Below are 18,094 nucleotides of genomic sequence, written 5' to 3'. Positions count from 1 at the left end.
AGCACGGGGGCCTGGCTGCCCTGGGGTGGCCTCTGCCTGCCCTGTGTTTGCAAGATGGCTGTGTCCTCCCCTAGAGCTGCTGGCCCCTGTGGCTCTCCTTCTGCAGGCCTGGAAAGCTCCTCTGTGGCACAGCACCGGGGCCTGTTGGGTGCTCAGTTGACCTTGCATCCTGGGAAGAGCTCAGCTGGGAGCCGACGCCTGGCCCTCTGGGCTGGAAGCTCTTCTGTTGGCTCCTCCTGCAGCCCTTGGTCCATCTGGCTCAGGCAGGCCTGTTCAGCTCAGTGCTGACCCAGACTGCTCCCTGGGCCCTGCAGCATTCTGAGGGCTCTTCTAGGACAGGATGAATCAGAGACTCCTGTGAAACGCTGAGCTCTGGAGAGGAGGCAGATGTGAAGCCAGCGACAGTGCCAGGCAGAAAGCCGTGCACCTGTGGGCAGTGAGTGGCCCTGAATTTGCCAGAAGATAGGACCCTCTGACTGGAAGCCTCATGGTGACATGGAATTTGAGGGGAGGCTTAAAGGACACGTGGGATTCTTTCGTAAGAGAGCAGATTTGGAGCAGAGGCACTGGGAGCTCTTCCCGAGGACTTGGGATTCTGAGGACCCCGGCTGTGCATTTGTGCTAGATGAGGACTGAGTCATCTGTCCTGGGCCAGGCTGGGGGGTTGGCAGGGGACGCAGCTACATCTGTGCATTTCTCCTCATGTGGGCCAGGACTTGGGTGTCATCCTAGAACAGCCGTGGCTATCCAGGGGAGATAACCAGGAACTTAAAAGGGCGCTTGACAAAATCAGTCACCACAAACACCCCAGGCCCACAACCTGCGAATACCGCTGCATCTTCCACCAAAGGAAAAGGCGTGGTACAACGCCCAGTGATTGGATTATACGAATAAATGTCAGAGGAGCAGCATCTGAAGAAAAGGTGCTTTGGCAAAACCTCCCCACTGCGCTGTCTGCTGTGTAGTATTGACTCCCAGGGTTTCAGCCACCATCAAACCATTCCTGTCTGCTCTGGGACTCCAGAGGCTGGGTAGAAAAACACGGGGAAACCAAGCATAGGGAGGGCGTGCCATTATGGTTCTCAAACACGTCTAATTTGGACACCAACAGAAGGGGGATTCTCCCATTCCCACGACTTACACCGTCTATGTTCTTCTCTGTGTAGAACCAGAGGGAGAACCCATTGTCTATGGGTGATGGATAGACGGCAGAGCTAGGTAGATGATCAGCAAAGGGTGGACAGACAGAGGAGACAGACAGACAGCTGGTGGGCGACCCCTCCCTGCTGTTCTCAGAACAGCCTCCCATGACTGCTGTGTTTCTGCCATGATCCTGTGACTGCCGTGTTTTGGAGAAAAGAAGCAGGGAGCAGGAGTGTGGTACTGATCACAGCTGCATGCATGGGTTTCAGTGCGTAAACATACATGTGCATGCTCACACACATGCACACTACAGGTGCATTCATGAATGCGTCGTATACTTGCACACACTCACCCATGCACACAGTCACACACATGCACGTGTGTTCACACTCAGACCTCAGTAGGAGAAGCCCCTCATAGTTAGGTGAGTGCCGTGCATTTGTGTCCTGCCCCACGCTGCAGTGGCTGTGCTGTGTCGCCTGCGGTGCTGACGTGCAGGCTCAAGGTGCACTTGCCCTGGAGCAGACAGACCTACTGAAGGGCTGTGCCTGGTTCTTCGGGCCTCACCTGTAATAGGACGGGAAGTGTCTCTGGAGCCCACCGTGGGGAATCCAACGCAGGCACGGCCCTCCTTGGCCACTGCCACACAGCAGTGTCCTGCGCCAGTGCTCAGAGGCTGCGTGGGGTTTGCAAGGTTTGCTCAGCTCTGAAATCCAGGCTTAGGATCTCTGTCTCCCACGTTCTGAAGAGACAAATGTGGGCCGTGGATCTGTGTCAGGTCTGCTGCTGTCCGTCTCCAAAGTGCCTCTGCTCAATTCTGCGTTTCTGGGAGAAGAGCAGGAGAGTAGTCAGCTATGGGAACACCCCGCATGCCTCGCGGGGACCCTCCTCAGCTGCAATGACATCAAATCCTATTTACTGAGCCTCCCGTGGCCCGGGCCACGCAGGGCACCTGGCTCTCTGCAGTCACCGCAGCGTGCTGGTTTTTCAACTGTACCTGGCCATTGTGTTCCGAATCAATTTCTTTCTTGTTAACAAAGAGGTTATTTTTTGTGCTAATTAAAATCGCAGGGCAATTGAATTTGTTTGCCATTTCAGCCAGTGTTTCAGGCTCCAGGGGGTGCTGGGGCTAAGAGTCTCCGCCAAGACGGAGTGCCGCAGGCTCCTCAGGTGTCAGCTGCCACCACCTGGCCACTGTTGGCCAACCGTGACCCCCACGCTCAGGACACACCTGCTCAGAGACGGCTCTGATTCCCAAGGCTGACCTCATCCTTTACCTTAGTTAGTTGCCCTCATTCATAATTGTTCATTTTATTTTTATTTTTTTCTCATAAAGTTTCCTCAAATGGTAGGTTTTAAAAAACCCAACTTCTAATACAGAGAAAATGCTAATTGTCAATTATGGAAACGGCTGTTCAAGGCAGCTTCCTGTCCACGCCTACTCCTATTGGAAATGTGCTGGGCTGACCACTTCAACCCCGCCAGTATGTCCAGATGATCCTTAAACACGAGTGCCCCCCGCCCCCTGGGTGTCCACCACATAGCCACAGGCAGGCCACAGAGTGAACACAGACAGGCTCAGTCCGTCCTCCACGGCAGGCCCACTGGCCCTCCACCCCTCACCGTCCCTCAGGGAGGTGATCTTAGAACCCACTGGCCAGGCTGCAATGCTGAGGACAGGACAGCAGTCTCCAAAGCCTGACCAGTGGCTCCTGGGCATCAAGGATGGTGAGCCAGAAGTGTCGCCTCTGCCTTGCTGGTGTGACTGAGGCTGCACACACTGGGAAGGTCTCTAATCCCAGGGACTTCCTGGAGGAGGGGCCGCTCTGCGCGGGGTTCTGAGGTGTGAGTAGAGGTTCCCCAGAGAAAAAGAAAGGTAACTACTTCACCCAGAACAGGCTGCTCCAGTATGTGACCATGAAACAGCAGAATAAGTCCCACAAACTGCAAGTTAAATATACCAAAGAGAGCAGATGGAGACGTGTGATAGGAAGAACACCAGGAGCGCAGAGAAGCTGCCAGAAGGCCTGTGCAGAGGAGTCACCCTGATGTGGGGTGCAGGGACCCCTGGAGGGGTCAGCCCAGAGGGGTGTCACTCTGGCCATGGTGTGGAGAGCCACGCAGGGCCTTCAGAGCAGAGGAGGACAGGCTTGTGGGCTGTGGTGAGGGAGTAGAGGATTCAGGGCCTGGGGTGGCTGTGGGGTGGCCCTGGGAAAGCCCAGGAGGGGCTGGACCAGGTGCTGTCTAGGCAGAGGCCACCAGGGGGAGCCACCCAGAGACAAAAGCCGGACAGAGCTCACCCAGGCAGACGGTTCACCCCTGGGGCTCAGAGCAAACCAGCGTGGAGGGGGCTTGCTGGGGTCAGTTTCCCTCCGAAGAGCCCCATGAGGTCCACTGGCTGGTGATGGCACTGGAGATGGAGATTTCCTGCCTCCGCACGTCAATCCCTCGGCTCCTGACCCGCAGGGACTCACTGCCCCAGCCAAGTCCCTGGGGCCCTCAAGGCATTCCCAGGAGGGACAGCCAGGCCTTGCTCCCATGGTGTGGTGTCTGACTCATCCTCTGGGATGTTCTGTCCCCGACATGGAAGGCAACCAACCCCTGGGTGTCCTGTGACAGTGTTCACTGCTGTAGGAAAGGCAAGATGATCGACTTGAAAAGAGGAGACGTGGGCTTCAGCTCCCATCTTGGAGGTGTCTGTCCGGGTGGCTTGGCCCTGTTGCTCTGGGGCTGTGGCAAACAGCACCCGGGCAGGAGCTCAGGGCAGAGCATGCTGCCACTCCTGGTGCCTGGAAGCAGAGGCAAGAGAGGAAGGGGCCAGGTCCCGGGTGTCCAGCAGCCCCCCACGAGGCCCCAGCTCAGGGTGCCACCACTCCCCAGGACACCCACCGCTGGGAGCTCGTGGCCTCTGGGGGACATTCCAGGGCCCAACTGTGAGGTCTACCCTCTCTCCCAACAGGAAACTAGTTGTTAGTTACAGGTTTTAAGTAATTCTAAGATATTCTCACTGCAAAGTCCTTAGATTGAAATTCAATCTGTTCTACTTTATGGATTTTTTTCAATCGATGCCATTTTCAGATACTCCAAGTTTTCTTCTTAAAAAAGTTTCTCATTAAATTAAGGGACAGTTTTTTCATTTGCCTATTTCCAGTTAAATAAGCAAACCAAAAAAGTGCAGGGAATTTTTCTTCAGCGAGGCCTGGGGTTTGAGGCTGCTGGTCATGAAATATGTCTGGGAGCCGTTTCAAAGCAGGCCCGTCTGTGCGCAGAGTCCCAGGCCGAGGTGCCACTGTCTCAACCAGGCACAAAGTGACTCAGGGTAAACAGGGCACCACAAGCTGCAAGGCTCTTGTCAGGCAGCCTCCGGGGCCGGGAGACCTATTCCATAGAGGGACTCTCGGCTCAGTATGGCGCGCTGGGTGGGAGATGGGGGCACTCTCCTCACCCTGCGCCAAGGACAGAGACTGGTGAAAGTTGGAGAAGAGAAGAAAGAGGACTCGTGGCTTTGAGCTACTGTGGCTTCAGCGGGAATTCAAAACCATCCCAGCACCTCAGCCCTCAGGATGCCATGCTGGCAGCTGGAGGGCGGCCCTCAATCCCGCGAGCTTCTCTCTCTCTCTCTCTCTTCCTTCCTCCCTCCCTCTTTCCTTCCTTTCTCCCTCCCTCCCTCCTTCCTTCCCTCCCTCCTTCCTTCCCTCTTTCCCTCCTTCCTTCCCTCCCTCCCTCTCTCCTTCCTTCCCTCCCTCCTTCCTTCCCTCTTTCCCTCCTTCCTTCCTTCCCTCCTTCCTTCCTTCCCTCCCTCCCTTCTTTTCTTTCTCCTTCCCTCCCTCCTTCCTTCCTTCCCTCCTTCCTTCTCTCCCTCCCTCCCTCCGTCCCTCACTCCCTTCCCTCCCTCCCTCCTTCCTTCCTTCCTTCCTTCCTTCCTCCCTCCCTCCCTCCCTCCCTCCTTTTCTTCCTTCCTTCCCTCCTTCCTTCCTTCTCTCCTTCCTTCCTTCCCTCCCTCCCTTCTTTTCTTCCTTCCTTCCCTCCCTCCTTCCTTCCTTCCCTCCTTTCTTCCTTCCCTCCCTCCCTTCTTTTCTTCCTTCCTTCCCTCCCTCCTTCCTTCCTTCCCTCCTTCCTTCCCTCCCTCCTTCCCTCCTTCCTTCTCTCCCTCCCTCCCTCCGTCCCTCACTCCCTTCCCTCCCTCCCTCCTTCCTTCCTTCCTTCCTTCCTTCCTCCCTCCCTCCCTCCCTCCTTTTCTTCCTTCCTTCCTCCTTCCTTCCTTCTCTCCTTCCTTCCTTCCTTCCCTCCTTCCTTCCTTCTCTCCCTCCCTCCCTCCCTCCTTCCTTCCTTCCTTCCTTCCTTCCTTCCTTCCTTCCCTCCTTCCCTCCTCCCTCCTTCCTTCCCTCCTTCCTTCCTTCTCTCCTTCCTTCCTTCCTTCCCTCCTTCCTTCCCTCCTTCCTTCCTTCTCTCCCTCCTTCCTTCCTTCCTCCCTTCCTTCTCTCCCTTCCTTCCTTCCTTCCTTCCCCCCCTCCCTCCTTCCTTCCTTCCTTGCTTCCTTCCTTCCCTCCCTCCCTCCTTCCTTCCTTCCTTCCTTGTACAAGAGCCAGGAGGCTGGTTTGCCTGGTGAACACCTGGGCCACGCCATGCCCTGCAGTGTTGGGTCTGCTCTAACAGTGACCTCTGGAGCCCGGGCCTTCTGCCCGTGGTGTGAGCTCTAACTTGCTATGGAAACGGAGCCTTCCCTGATCGTCTTAGAGCTTCACTGCGTTTTGGTCGTGCCAACCCCAGCATGTCCTTGGGCTCCCACTGCAGCAAGTGCCAAGGACCTTTGGGGACCTCGTGCAGGGACACTGGCCAAACCAGCCCAGCAGGAGCCTGTGTGAAGGCCCAGCTTTTGCTGAAACCCAGCCCGTTTCTATCTGGAAACCTGGGCTTGGGTCACCCATAAAGCAAATGAAGAACCAATGAAAATGGATCAGATGGAGCCACTGTGCTCACTCACCTACTCAATTCATAAAATCCCCTGCACACCTCGTCCATTTTCTTTTGTCAAGGACGCTAATCAGAGCCATGGACAGCTCCCAGCCTCCTCTCCCACCACACTGACCAGGAGCCCGCTCCCCGCCCCTGCCCCTTCCCACTCCGCCACACTCCCCATCAGTCAAGCTGAGCTGCGCAGCTGCCCAAAGGCACCTCAGCCCCCTCCCGGGACCCCTCCTCCTAGCGCTGCTCCTCCTGGGCTCCTGCACTTGGTCTGCTTGCAGTCCAGCCTGAGACCAAGCCCACCTGCTGCTCAAAGTCCACTTAGCCCCCACAGCCTTGCCCATGCCCTCGGAGTCCCCTGAGCTCAGCACCCTGCCTCTCCCTTAGACCCAAACGAGTCCGAGACCTGTGTGTGGTGCTCCTCCCACAGACGGGGGCCCTCTGGAGGACTCCTGGTGGAGCATGTCCTCCTCATTTGGTTAATCTACGAAGAGGCGTCTGACACACCTGTGAGGGACAGAGACCTCGAGGCACCACCTGATCACACCCCCTGTTGCTGCAAATGGGAGGGGCTGGGTCTCCCGCTAGTTCCCAGGCTTCTGGGCACTGCCCGCTGGCTCAGTGCTTTACCCACGTGCTTAACACACCCGTGTGGCTCAGGGGGAGCAGTTCTCCACCCTCTGGCTCCTGCCTCTGACGAAGCAGTGCTCCCCAGACCCACCGGAGGGACAGCAGGGCCTTGCTCGTGCGTGGAGGCCCAGGGAGAGGCCTGCGTGGTGTCGTGCTGGTGTCCTGCTGGTGTCCGACTGGTGCACTGCACACCACCAGTAGGTTCCCACCCACTTCATGTATACGGAGACCCAGGGTCAGACTGCCTGTGTCTCAGGCCTGGGTGACGGGCTGGATCACAGCAGCGTGTGAGTGTCTATCAGGATGAGTTATAAGACTGGGGTGTTGATACTAAATGACGTCTAAGACCAGCATCGAGAGAACTTCTGCAACTCAAGGGTGTGAATGTGGAGCCCTGGGTGCCCTGCAGAGCAGCCATGCCTGCCTTTAGAACCGTCCCCTGGGGCCCTTGGCTGCAGGACTCAGGCTGGTCACCCTCTGACCCTGCCAAGTACTGCTGGGACACAAGACCTGAGCCACACACCAGGCCGTGGCTTTGGGAGCAGCCTGAGCACAGCAGCACCTGCCCCAGTTGGGGAGGCCGCCCTGACCACGTGGAGCCCTGAGCCTCCTTGCAAGGCTTCACCTGGCCCAGCGTCCTTGAGGGTCAAAGCCCAGGGTCCAGAAGAGTCATCAGAAGGTGTCCTCTGCTATCTATCCCCAAAGCTGGACGTCTCTGTTGGGGCTTCCACTTGGACTTTTGTGATGTTAAATTTTATTTCTGTGAAATGAGCCTTGGGGACTCTTGACCGTTGCCCCTGTTGCAGAGGAGCTTGAACTTGGCCCTTGTGAAACTGCGTCACGTCCTTCGAGAAGTACATTTTTCATTTTGTTTTTTTTCTAAACATAATTTTTTTCTTGTATATATCAAGTTTGCAACTTGATTTTTTTCTGCAAATTCCCAGTTTCTTCAAAATCCCAATGATGGTCTTTACTTCCTGAAGGTCCTGTTAACTGAAATTAAGGGACAGGTGCTCAGAACATGACCGGGGCCTGTTGGCAACTACTTGCTCTTGATGCGGATAACTTGTGTGGATCTGACACAGACGACTTCACTCGTGGAATCCGTGTGTGCAGGAGAGGGTGCTCACAGCCTCCCTGACGTCTTACCTCTGGACACTCACTGGGAAGGCCACCGGCATCACAGGGGAAGAGCTCAGCCTCAGAATGTCCAGTCGGAAGTCCCTGGCGGCAGTCTGCTCAGCCCACCCCTGCCACACACCCACAATGTGAGCACTGACCTTATCTGAGGGACTTTCCAGCACTATGAGGTATCTCAATGTGCCATAGGGGCAGTGATTTCAAAGGACTTGGGGACAGCTGCACTGGCCCTGTTCTGGGCAGACTGTTTTGGTCCAGGACACTTTTACGATATTCAGGGAAGATTTTTCCAAACATGCATCTGAAACAATCTCCTTGTCTTTTGCAGTTTCCGATCCTGGGCTGAGGCCATGTGAGGGCACGTGCAGAGCTGCTGGGTGGGCACGTGCTTCAGAAGGGCCACTGCGCAGACTGAGCTGCAGATGACTGGTCAGGTGCTGAGGTCCAGTTTTTATGCTTTTATTTTAAACAAACACACTGAAAGGCGGCGTGCAGAATGGTGCAGCTGCGATCCACTCACCCTTGGCCTGGAGCTTGGGTCTAAACTGGAGGGTTGCTAGGGACACCCTTGGGGCTTGCCAGGGCTCTGGGGGTGCCTGTTCCCTAAAGGGGGTCACTGGAAGCCTCAGTAGTCAGCAGCTCCAGGCCTCAGGACTTGGCAGAGGCCTGCTGAAGGGGCAGGGATATGGGTGGTACAGACAACCTGCTGGGGGGTTGATTTGTAGGCACTTGAGTCACACAGCTGGGCCTCCACCTGGAGATCACCTGGCGGACATGACCTCACCTCCGCCAGCCCAAGTCATGCACTGTGGCCAGCAACATGAGTTCCTGTGCCCCTTCCAGGTCAGCCTGAGGTCCTGGGAGATCCACCTCCTACACCAGCAGCTTCAAATGGGGGTGATGGGCCTCGGCCTACTCCGCAACATGATTGTGGTATACCTTGAAGCTCCATTTTCAAAAGACTAGTGCGTCCATTTCTGGTCCTTTTAAAACATGAAGAAAAATTTCAAGTTCCTCCTTGATGTGTTTAACAAACAGCAGGAGTAAAAATTAACCTGCTGAGGGTCTTTGTCCAAAATTTAAATTTTGATTGAAAAGATGAATTCTGGACATGGATTTTGGGGGCATTTCTCTATCCAATTCAAATTGTAATCATTTGAAACCCCAGAGCATGATTTCCTTGGGGACAAAGGTGACATGAAGACCTGTGTGATCTGTCACCCACCCTTTCTGATCAACAGCACCAAATAGGCTTCAGGATTGCAGCAGGTGGTGCTATGAGTATGTCAATGTCAACTTTGTACCAACAGCAAACATTTTCTCTAATTCTGACTTCATTTCATTAGTTTTGAGAAACTTATTTAAAACACTTCAGTCATGGAGCCAATGACACCCTACCTGTGATCCAAATCTCACGATCTTGGACATAGGCAGGTGAGGAGAGGTAGCCTCCCAGTGCTCCATGGAGTCAGTGGTCAGCAGACACGTCCCCACCCCAGGGGAGCTCCCCCTGTACCCAGTGTGCTCCATGGAGTCAGTGGTCTGTAGACACGTCCCCACCCCAGGGGAGCTCCCCCTGTACCCAGTGTGCTCCATGGAGTCAGTGGTCAGCAGACACGTCCCCACCCCAGGAGAGCTCATCCTGTACCCAGTGCTCCATGGAGTCAGTGGTCTGTAGACATGTCCCCACTCCAGGAGAGCTCCTCCTGTACCTCAGTGTGCTTCTCCTGTACCTCAGTGCTCCATGGAGTCAGTGGTCAGCAGACACGTCCCCACCCCAGGGGAGCTCATCCTGTACCCAGTGCTCCATGGAGTCAATGGTCAGCAGACACATCCCCACCCCAGGGGAGCTCCTCCTGTACCTCAGTGTGCTCCTCCTGTACCTCAGTGCTCCATGGAGTCAGTGGTCAGCAGACACGTCCCCACCCCAGGGGAGCTCATCCTGTACCCAGTGCTCCATGGAGCCAGTGGTCAGCGGACACGTCCCCACCCCAGGAGAGCTCCCCCTGTACCTCAGTGCTCCATGGAGTCAGTAGTCAGCAGACACGTCCCCACCCCAGGGGAGCTCCTCCTGTACCTCAGTGTGCTCCTCCTGTACCTCAGTGCTCCATGGAGTCAGTGGTCAGCAGACACGTCCCCACCCCAGGGGAGCTCATCCTGTACCCAGTGCTCCATGGAGTCAGTGGTCAGCAGACACGTCCCCACCCCAGGGGAGCTCATCCTGTACCCAGTGCTCCATGGAGTCAATGGTCTGTAGACACGTCCCCACCCCAGGGGAGCTCCCCCTGTACCCAGTGTGCTCCTCCTGTACCCAGTGCTCCATGGAGTCAGTGGTCTGTAGACATGTCCCCACCCCAGGGGAGCTCCTCCTGTACTCAGTGCCCCATGGAGTCATACCAGACCCTCATCAAGGACTCCTCATGGACTCAGGATATACCTGCAGGAGTCTGCCTTTATAAACGGAGACTGGTGAGGCTCCATGCCACCCTTTCCATGACCTGCTCATGCACTCACCCTACCCACGCTTTGGAGACACGGAACACATAAGGATGGGTTGGAAGCTGCCAGATCTTTGTTTGGTGCTGCAGCTCAGAGACCACAGACACAAGCACGTGGCCTGCACTCGGACTCTTGGAGTCAGAGTCTGCATTTTCCTGTAGTCTTCAGAGCGTCCCATGGACAGAGATGCTGGGGCACCGCAGTCCTGCAGGATGCACTGCACCCGGTCTCTCCTTCACACAAAAGGAAGGGCAAACTGTCATGTGAAAAATCGCAGTCCACTGTGCGTACCTCTGACTGAGGACACAGCCATCCCGCTAATGGCAGGGTGAAGTCATTTTATAACTAATCGACCCAGGGGAAATCAGTATTGTTGGTAATTAATCTCTCTCGAGTTTGCCCATTATCCTCCATCCTTCTCCTGTGATTCCTGTATGGCAGCTGGCCTGTGTCCATCTGTGGCTCCTTAGCACCCTGCAGGAGGTGGACTGGTTGAAGAAGGAGATGGGACAGATTCACATTGATCTGTCTTACTATTTCCTTGGACTCTTAAGACTTGCTTGATGGGTAGAATCTGAGAATGATACAGGTACCCGTCAGGGGTTGGCTGGGGCATGATCCATCTGAGGCTACTCGTGGCTATACGGGGTGGGTGGGTTGGTGGGGAAGCCCAGCAGCTTGGGGAGAGGCAATCCTGATGTTGCCATCAGTGGCTGGAGCCATTAATTCTTTCTTCCTTATCTGCCTTTTCTGAGACCAGTTGGATAGTCTTGTTAGGAATGTCTCCATGGAATTCGCCCCAGAACAGGCCTCAGAACCAGCACCTGCTCTGCAACCCATGGTGCCTGCGAACGTCCCAGAGCCTCTTTCTTAACTGGGGAATTCAATGGAGGCTCAGCCGTGGAGTCTCTGGCTCCTCTTTTCAGTCCATCCATCCCTGTCCTACAAGGGGTAGAGAGGAGAGGGGTCAAGAGCAAGACAGGGGTGCCTTTGGACCACGTGCTTGCCCAGGGAGGCAGGCACGGGCACCTGGGCATGGGGACAGGTGACTTACAGTAAGGGTGGTGTGGAAGCAAGTCTCCCTGCCCACTGCGGCCAGGCTCCAGCCCATGCCGAGGGGTGTGGTGGTCTCCTGGACGTTGTTCTGATGGTGCTGTCCTTGGGTCCCTATTCTGTTCTCCATCCTCGTTGCCCCTGGGCACCTCCTGGGGTGTGACTTGGTGTTCCTGGAACCTGCAGTGGGGCAGCTTGTCTCCCGGGTGGGTCAGAGTGATTGGATGGATACGTGAAGATGTTGAGAGCCTGTGAGCTGCAGCAGATTGTGTTCTGAAGGCACCTCACAGGCAGATGGGTTGGAGCACAACCCATGACTTCAGGACCCCGACATCAGACAGAACCCTCGTGGGAATGACTGGATGGATGTCCTCTATTGATATAAGGTTAATTGTCTGTGGGTCATTTCTCTTAAATTTGGCCCCCAAAGCCTCACTGGTTGGACAGGATGCTTCCCTCTCGTGTTATCACATCTTTCCAAAGGCTGCTAGGTGTCTAAACCCCAGCCACTTGCACTCAGTCCCCAAGGATGTTGAAAAACAGCTCCTCGTGCAAAGTCATACATCTTTACTACAGAGGAGAAGCAATCCAATGTGATGCTGTCTGATATCAAAGAAGCCTCTTATTTTGGCTGCTTTGAGACCATTAACAGCAACTCCAAGCAGAAGCAACTTCCTAAACAAACTCAACTACTTTCCATGCTTTGCTGGTCTGTATTCTCTCACTTCTTTTGGTTTGTGATATTATGTCTAACAGCAGATTCATCTTCCAGCCCAATGCTCATGGAGCGAAGCACGTGTTGGTGATGGGAGGTGATGAGCGGCTGTGCAGTGCTCTGCCTGCAGAGGCCTGGCCCTCCATCAGGTACCCAACAGCCCCGAGACCGGCCCTGTGAAAGCGTTGGAGGCCCAGCCTTGCCAGCCCACCTGGGCCCGGGAGAAGCCGCAGGGACAGAGCAGCCCGAGTGTGCCAGGGTGAGCACCTCTCTGTGCTGTTTGATAAGTGAACCCAGATTCCCCAGAGTTCTTTACATATTTCTGTGTTTTCATAAACAAGCCAATAGTGCTCCTGCCTGTATGAAAGGGATTTAAAAAAAATACATACAGTAAACCTGATTTGGTATGGCTGATCAAGCTGAATAAGGGAAAAATGGCAGATGACAATACTGGAAAATAAATTGTTGGCATAATAACAGATGTGTTGGATACTAAAATTAGGAAGCAGTATAAATAATTTTATGTCAAAACTATTTATAATCATAGATCAAATGGAATATTTTGTAAATGTCAGATAAAGTACAAATATGAGATAACAGTAGAAAAGTTGCCAGCTCATATTCCTTGCCAAAAGTGATTTAGGAGTGGGGAGGTCTAAATAATCTTATTAAAGAAATTAAGTTAGTAGCTTAAAATATTCCCAAAGGGATGTCCCAGTCCCAGGTAATTTTATAGGCAAGTGCTATCACACTCAGATAATTTTATGGATGACTTCTACAGAGCTTTCAAAGACAATTCCAATTTATACAGAGAGAGAAAAAAAAGAGGGAGCATTTTACTCACCTAGTTTAATGAGCCCTCACAATCTTGATGCCAAATCACAAGGACAGTTTCAGAGAAGAAACTGACAGCACAAGTCAACCACACACAATTCCAGAAATCCAAAGGTTTAAAGAAAATCTTAGCAAGTCAACATTATATTAAAATATGCAAATCTCAAAGTTTGTTCTTGATGGAAACATGGATAAATAGTAGAAAAATGTTAGAAGCTATTCAGCTCTCTAACAGGGTAAAATGTGACACTTATTAATAAAAAAGAACTTCCAGTGCCAGAGGCTGCCTTACCCTGACAGAAGATGACGACAGAGAGTCTGAGCAAAAAGAGTTTGATGGAAAACACAGATGACCCACTGAACTGACGACGTCAGCAAGAACATGTGACTTCCCAGGTCCTCTGGCACTACGAGGTCCCTGGAGACGAAGGAGCCCAATTAGGAAGGAGGTGATGGGAATAAGCCCAAGAAGGAAGGAGTCCAGAGGAGGAGCCTGAGAAGAAAGGAGGACATGGAAAGGAGCCTGAGAAGGAAGGAAATGATGGGAAGGAGGACATGGGAAGGAGCCTGAGGAGGAAAGAGGACATGGGAAGGACCTGAGTAGGATGAGAAGACAGGAAGAGACTGAGGAGTGGGATGAGACAGGAAGGGCCTGAAGAGAAGGGAGACAGAAAGGGGCCTGAGGAGAAAAGAGGAGACAAGTAGGACCTGAACAGGAAGGAGGAGACAGGAAGGAGGCTGAGGAGGAAGGAGACAGAAAGGGCCTTAGGAGGAAAGAGGAGACAGGAAGGGCCTTAGGAGGGAGGAGGAGATACGAAGGGCCTGAAGAGCAAGGAGGAGACAGGAAGGGCCTGAGGAGGGAGGAGGAGACAGGAAGAAAGCTGAGGAGGAAAGAGGAGACAGGAAGAAAGCTGAGGAGGAAAGAGGAGACAGGAAGGAGGCTGAGGAGACAGGAAGGAGGCTGAGGAGAAAGGAGGAGACAGGAAAGGCCTGAGGAGGAAGGAGGAGACAGGAAGGGGGCTGAGGAGGAAGGAGGAGACAGGAAGGACCTGAGGAGGAAGGAGGAGACAGGAAGGGCCTGAGGAGGGAGGAGGAGACAGGAAGGACCTGAGGAAGAAGGAAGAGACAGGAAGGACCTGAGGAGGGAGGAGGAGACAGGAAGGGGCCTGAGGAGGAAGGAGGAGACAGGAAGGACCTGAGGAGGAAGGAGGAGACAGGAAGTGCCTGAGGAGGGAGGAGGAGACAGGAAGTGCCTGAGGAGGAAGGAAGAGACAGGAAGGACATGAGGAGGGAGGAGGAGACAGGAAGTGCCTGAGGAGGATGGAAGGGACAGGAAGGACCTGAGGAGGAAGGAGGAGACAGGAAGGGGCCTGAGGAGGGAGGAGGAGACAGCAAGGGGCCTGAGGAGGTAGGAGGAGACAGGAAGGGCCTGAGGAGGGAGGAGGAGACAGGAAGGGGCTGAGGAGGATGGAAGGGACAGGAAGGGCCTGAGGAGGAAGGAGGAGACAGGAAGGGGCCTGAGGACGGAGGGGGAGACAGGAAGGGGCCTGAGGAGGTAGGAGGAGACAGGAAGGGCGTGAGGAGGGAGGAGGAGACAGGAAGGGCCTGAGGAGGAAGAAAGAGACAGGAATGGCCTGAGGAGGAAGGAGGAGACAGGAAGGGGCCTGAGGAGGAAGGAGGAGACAGGAACGGGTCTGAGGAGGCAAGAGGAGACAGGAAGGGGCCTGAGGAGGAAGAAAGAGACAGGAAGGACCTGAGGAGGAAGGAGGAGACAGGAAGGGGCCTGAGGAGGCAAGAGGAGACAGGAAGGGCCTGAGGAGGAAGGAAGAGACAGGAAGGACCTGAGGAGGAATTAGGAGACAGGTAGGGGTCTGAGGAGGCAAGAGGAGACAGGAAGGGGCCTGAGGAGGAAGGCGGAGACAGGAAGGGGCCTGTGGAGGTAGGAAGAGACAGGAAGGACCTGAGGAGGAAGAAGGAGACAGGAAGGGGCCTGAGGAGGCAAGAGGAGACAGGAAGGGGCCTGAGTAGGCAAGAGGAGACAGGAAGGGCCTGAGGAGGAAGTAAGAGACAGGAAGTACCTTAGGAGGAAGGAGGAGACAGGAAGGGGCGTGAGGAGGGAGGAGGAGACAGGAAGCGGCCTGAGGAGGATGGAGGAGACAGGAAGGGCCTGAGTAGGGACGAGGAGACAGGAAGGGCCTGAGGAGGAAGGAAGAGACAGGAAGGACCTAAGGAGGAAGGAGGAGACAGGAAGTTGCCTGAGAAGGGAGGAGGAGACAGGAAGGACCTGAGGAGGAAGGAGGAGACAGGAAGGACCTGAGGAGGAAGGAGGACAGAGGAAGTGCCTGAGGAGGGAGGAGGAGTCAGGAAGGGCCTGAGGAGGGAGGAAGAGACAGGAAGGACCTGAGGAGGAAGGAGGAGACAGGAAGGGGCCTGAGGAGGGAGGAGGAGACAGGAAGGGGCCTGAGGAGGGAGGAGGAGACAGGAAGGGCCTGAGGAGGGAGGAGGAGACAGGAAGGGCCTGAGGAGGGAGGAGGAGTCAGGAAGGGCCTGAGGAGGAAGGAAGAGTCAGAAAGGACCTGAGGAAGAAGGAGGAGACAGGAGGGGCCTGAGGAGGGAGGAGGAGACAGGAAGGGCCTGAGGAGGGAGGAGGAGACAGGAAGGACCTGAGGAGGGAGGAGGAGACAGGAAGGGGACCTGAAGAGGCAAGAGGAGACAGGAAGGGGCCTGAGGAGGAAGGAAGAGACAGGAAGGACCTGAGGAGGAATTAGGAGACAGGTAGGGGTCTGAGGAGGCAAGAGGAGACAGGAAGGGGCCTGAGGAGGCAAGAGGAGACAGAAAGGGGCCTGAGTAGGCAAGAGGAGACAGGAAGGGCCTGAGGAGGAAGTAAGAGACAGGAAGTACCTTAGGAGGAAGGAGGAGACAGGAAGGGCCTGAAGAGCAAGGAACGGGTCTGAGGAGGCAAGAGGAGACAGGAAGGGGCCTGAGGAGGAAGAAAGAGACAGGAAGGACCTGAGGAGGAAGGAGGAGACAGGAAGGGGCCTGAGGAGGCAAGAGGAGACAGGAAGGGGCCTGAGGAGGGAGGAAGAGACAGGAAGGACCTGAGGAGGAAGGAGGAGACAGGAGGGGCCTGAGGAGGGAGGAGGAGACAGGAAGGGGCCTGAGGAGGGAGGAGGAGACAGGAATGGCCTGAGGAGGGAGGAGGAGACAGGAAGGGCCTGAGGAGGAAGGAGGAGACAGGAAGGACCTGAGGAGGAAGGAGGAGACAGGAAGGGGCCTGAGGAGGCAAGAGGAGACAGGAAGGGGCCTGAGGAGGAAAGAGGAGACATGAAGGAGGCTGAGGAGGAAGGAGACAGAAAGGGCCTTAGGAGGAAAGAGGAGACAGGAAGGGACTTAGGAGGGAGGAGGAGATACGAAGGGCCTGAAGAGCAAGGAGGAGACAGGAAGAGCCTGAGGAGGGAGGAGGCGACAGGAAGTGCCTGAGGAGGGAGGAGGAGACAGGAAGGGCCTGAGGAGGGTGGAGGAGACAGGAACGGGTCTGAGGAGGCAAGAGGAGACAGGAAGGGGCCTGAGGAGGAAGAAAGAGACAGGAAGGACCTGAGGAGGAAGGAGGAGACAGGAAGTGGCCTGAGGAGGCAAGAGGAGACAGGAAGGGCCTGAGGAGGAAGGAAGAGACAGGAAGGACCTGAGGAGGAATTAGGAGACAGGTAGGGGTCTGAGGAGGCAAGAGGAGACAGGAAGGGGCCTGAGGAGGAAGGAGGAGACAGGAAGGGGCCTGTGGAGGAAGGAAGAGACAGGAAGGACCTGAGGAGGAAGAAGGAGACAGGAAGGGGCCTGAGGAGGAAGGAGGAGACAGGAAGGGCCTGAGGAGGAAGGAAGAGACAGGAAGGACCTGAGGAGGAAGAAAGAGACAGGAAGGACCTGAGGAGGAATGAGGAGACAGGATGTTGCCTGAGGAGGGAGGAGGAGACAGAAAGGGGCTGAGGAGGAAGGAGGAGACAGGAAGGACCTGAGGAGGGAGGAGGAGACAGGAAGGGCCTGAGGAGGGAGGAGGAGACAGGAAGGGGCCTGAGGAGGAAGGAGGAGACAGGAAGGGCCTGAGGAGGGAGAATGAGACAGGAAGTGCCTGAGGAGGAAATAAGAGACAGGAAGGACCTGAGGAGGGAGAAGGAGACAGGAAGGGGCCTGAGGAGGGAGGAGGAGACAGGAAGGGGCCTGAGGAGGCAAGAGGAGACAGGAAGGGCCTGAGGAGGAAGGAAGAGGCAGGAAGGACCTGAGGAGGAAGGAGGAGACAGAAAGGGGCCTGAGGAGGGAGGAGGAAGGAGGAGACCGGAAGGGCCTGAGAAGGAAGGAGGAGACAGGAAGGGGCCTGAGGAGGAAGGAGGAGACAGGAAGGGCCTGAGGAGGGAGGAGGAGTCAGGAAGAGCCTGAGGAGGAAGGAAGAGACAGGAAGGGCCTGAGGAGGAAGGAGGAGACAGGAAGGGGCCTGAGGAGGGAGGAGAAGACAGGAAGGGGCCTGAGGAGGGAGGAGGAGACAGGAAGGGCCTGAGGAGGGAGGAGGAGACAGGAAGGGCCTGAGGAGGAAGGAGGAGACAGGAAGGGCCTGAGGAGGGAGGAGGAGACATGAAGGGCCTGAGGAGGAAGGAGGAGACAGGAAGGACCTGAGGAGGAAGGAGGAGACAGGAAGGGGACCTGAGGAGGCAAGAGGAGACAGGAAGGGGCCTGAGGAGGAAGGTGGAGACAGGAAGGGGCCTGAGGAGTGAGGAGGACACAGGAAGGACCTGAGGAGGAAGGAGGAGACAGGAAGGACCTGACGAGGGAGGAGGAGACAAGAAGGGGCTGAGGAGGAAGGAGGAGACAGAAAGGACCTGAGGAGGAAGGAGGAGACAGGAAGGGCCTGAGGAGGGAGGAGGAGACAGGAAGTGCCTGAGGAGGGAGGAGGAGACAGGAAGGACCTGAGGAGGAAGGAAGAGACAGGAAGGACCTGAGGAGGAAGGAGGAGACAGGAAGGGGCCTGAGGAGGCAAGAGGAGACAGGAAGGGGCCTGAGGAGAAAGGAGGAGACAGGAAGGGCCTGAGGAGGGAGGAGGAGTCAGGAAGGGCCTGAGGAGGAAGGAAG

The sequence above is a fragment of the Spermophilus citellus genome (genome assembly GCF_964194105.1).
Source record: "Spermophilus citellus genome assembly, chromosome: 14".
Lineage (NCBI taxonomy): Eukaryota > Metazoa > Chordata > Mammalia > Rodentia > Sciuridae > Spermophilus > Spermophilus citellus.
Note: the sequence above shows the minus strand (reverse complement) of the source record.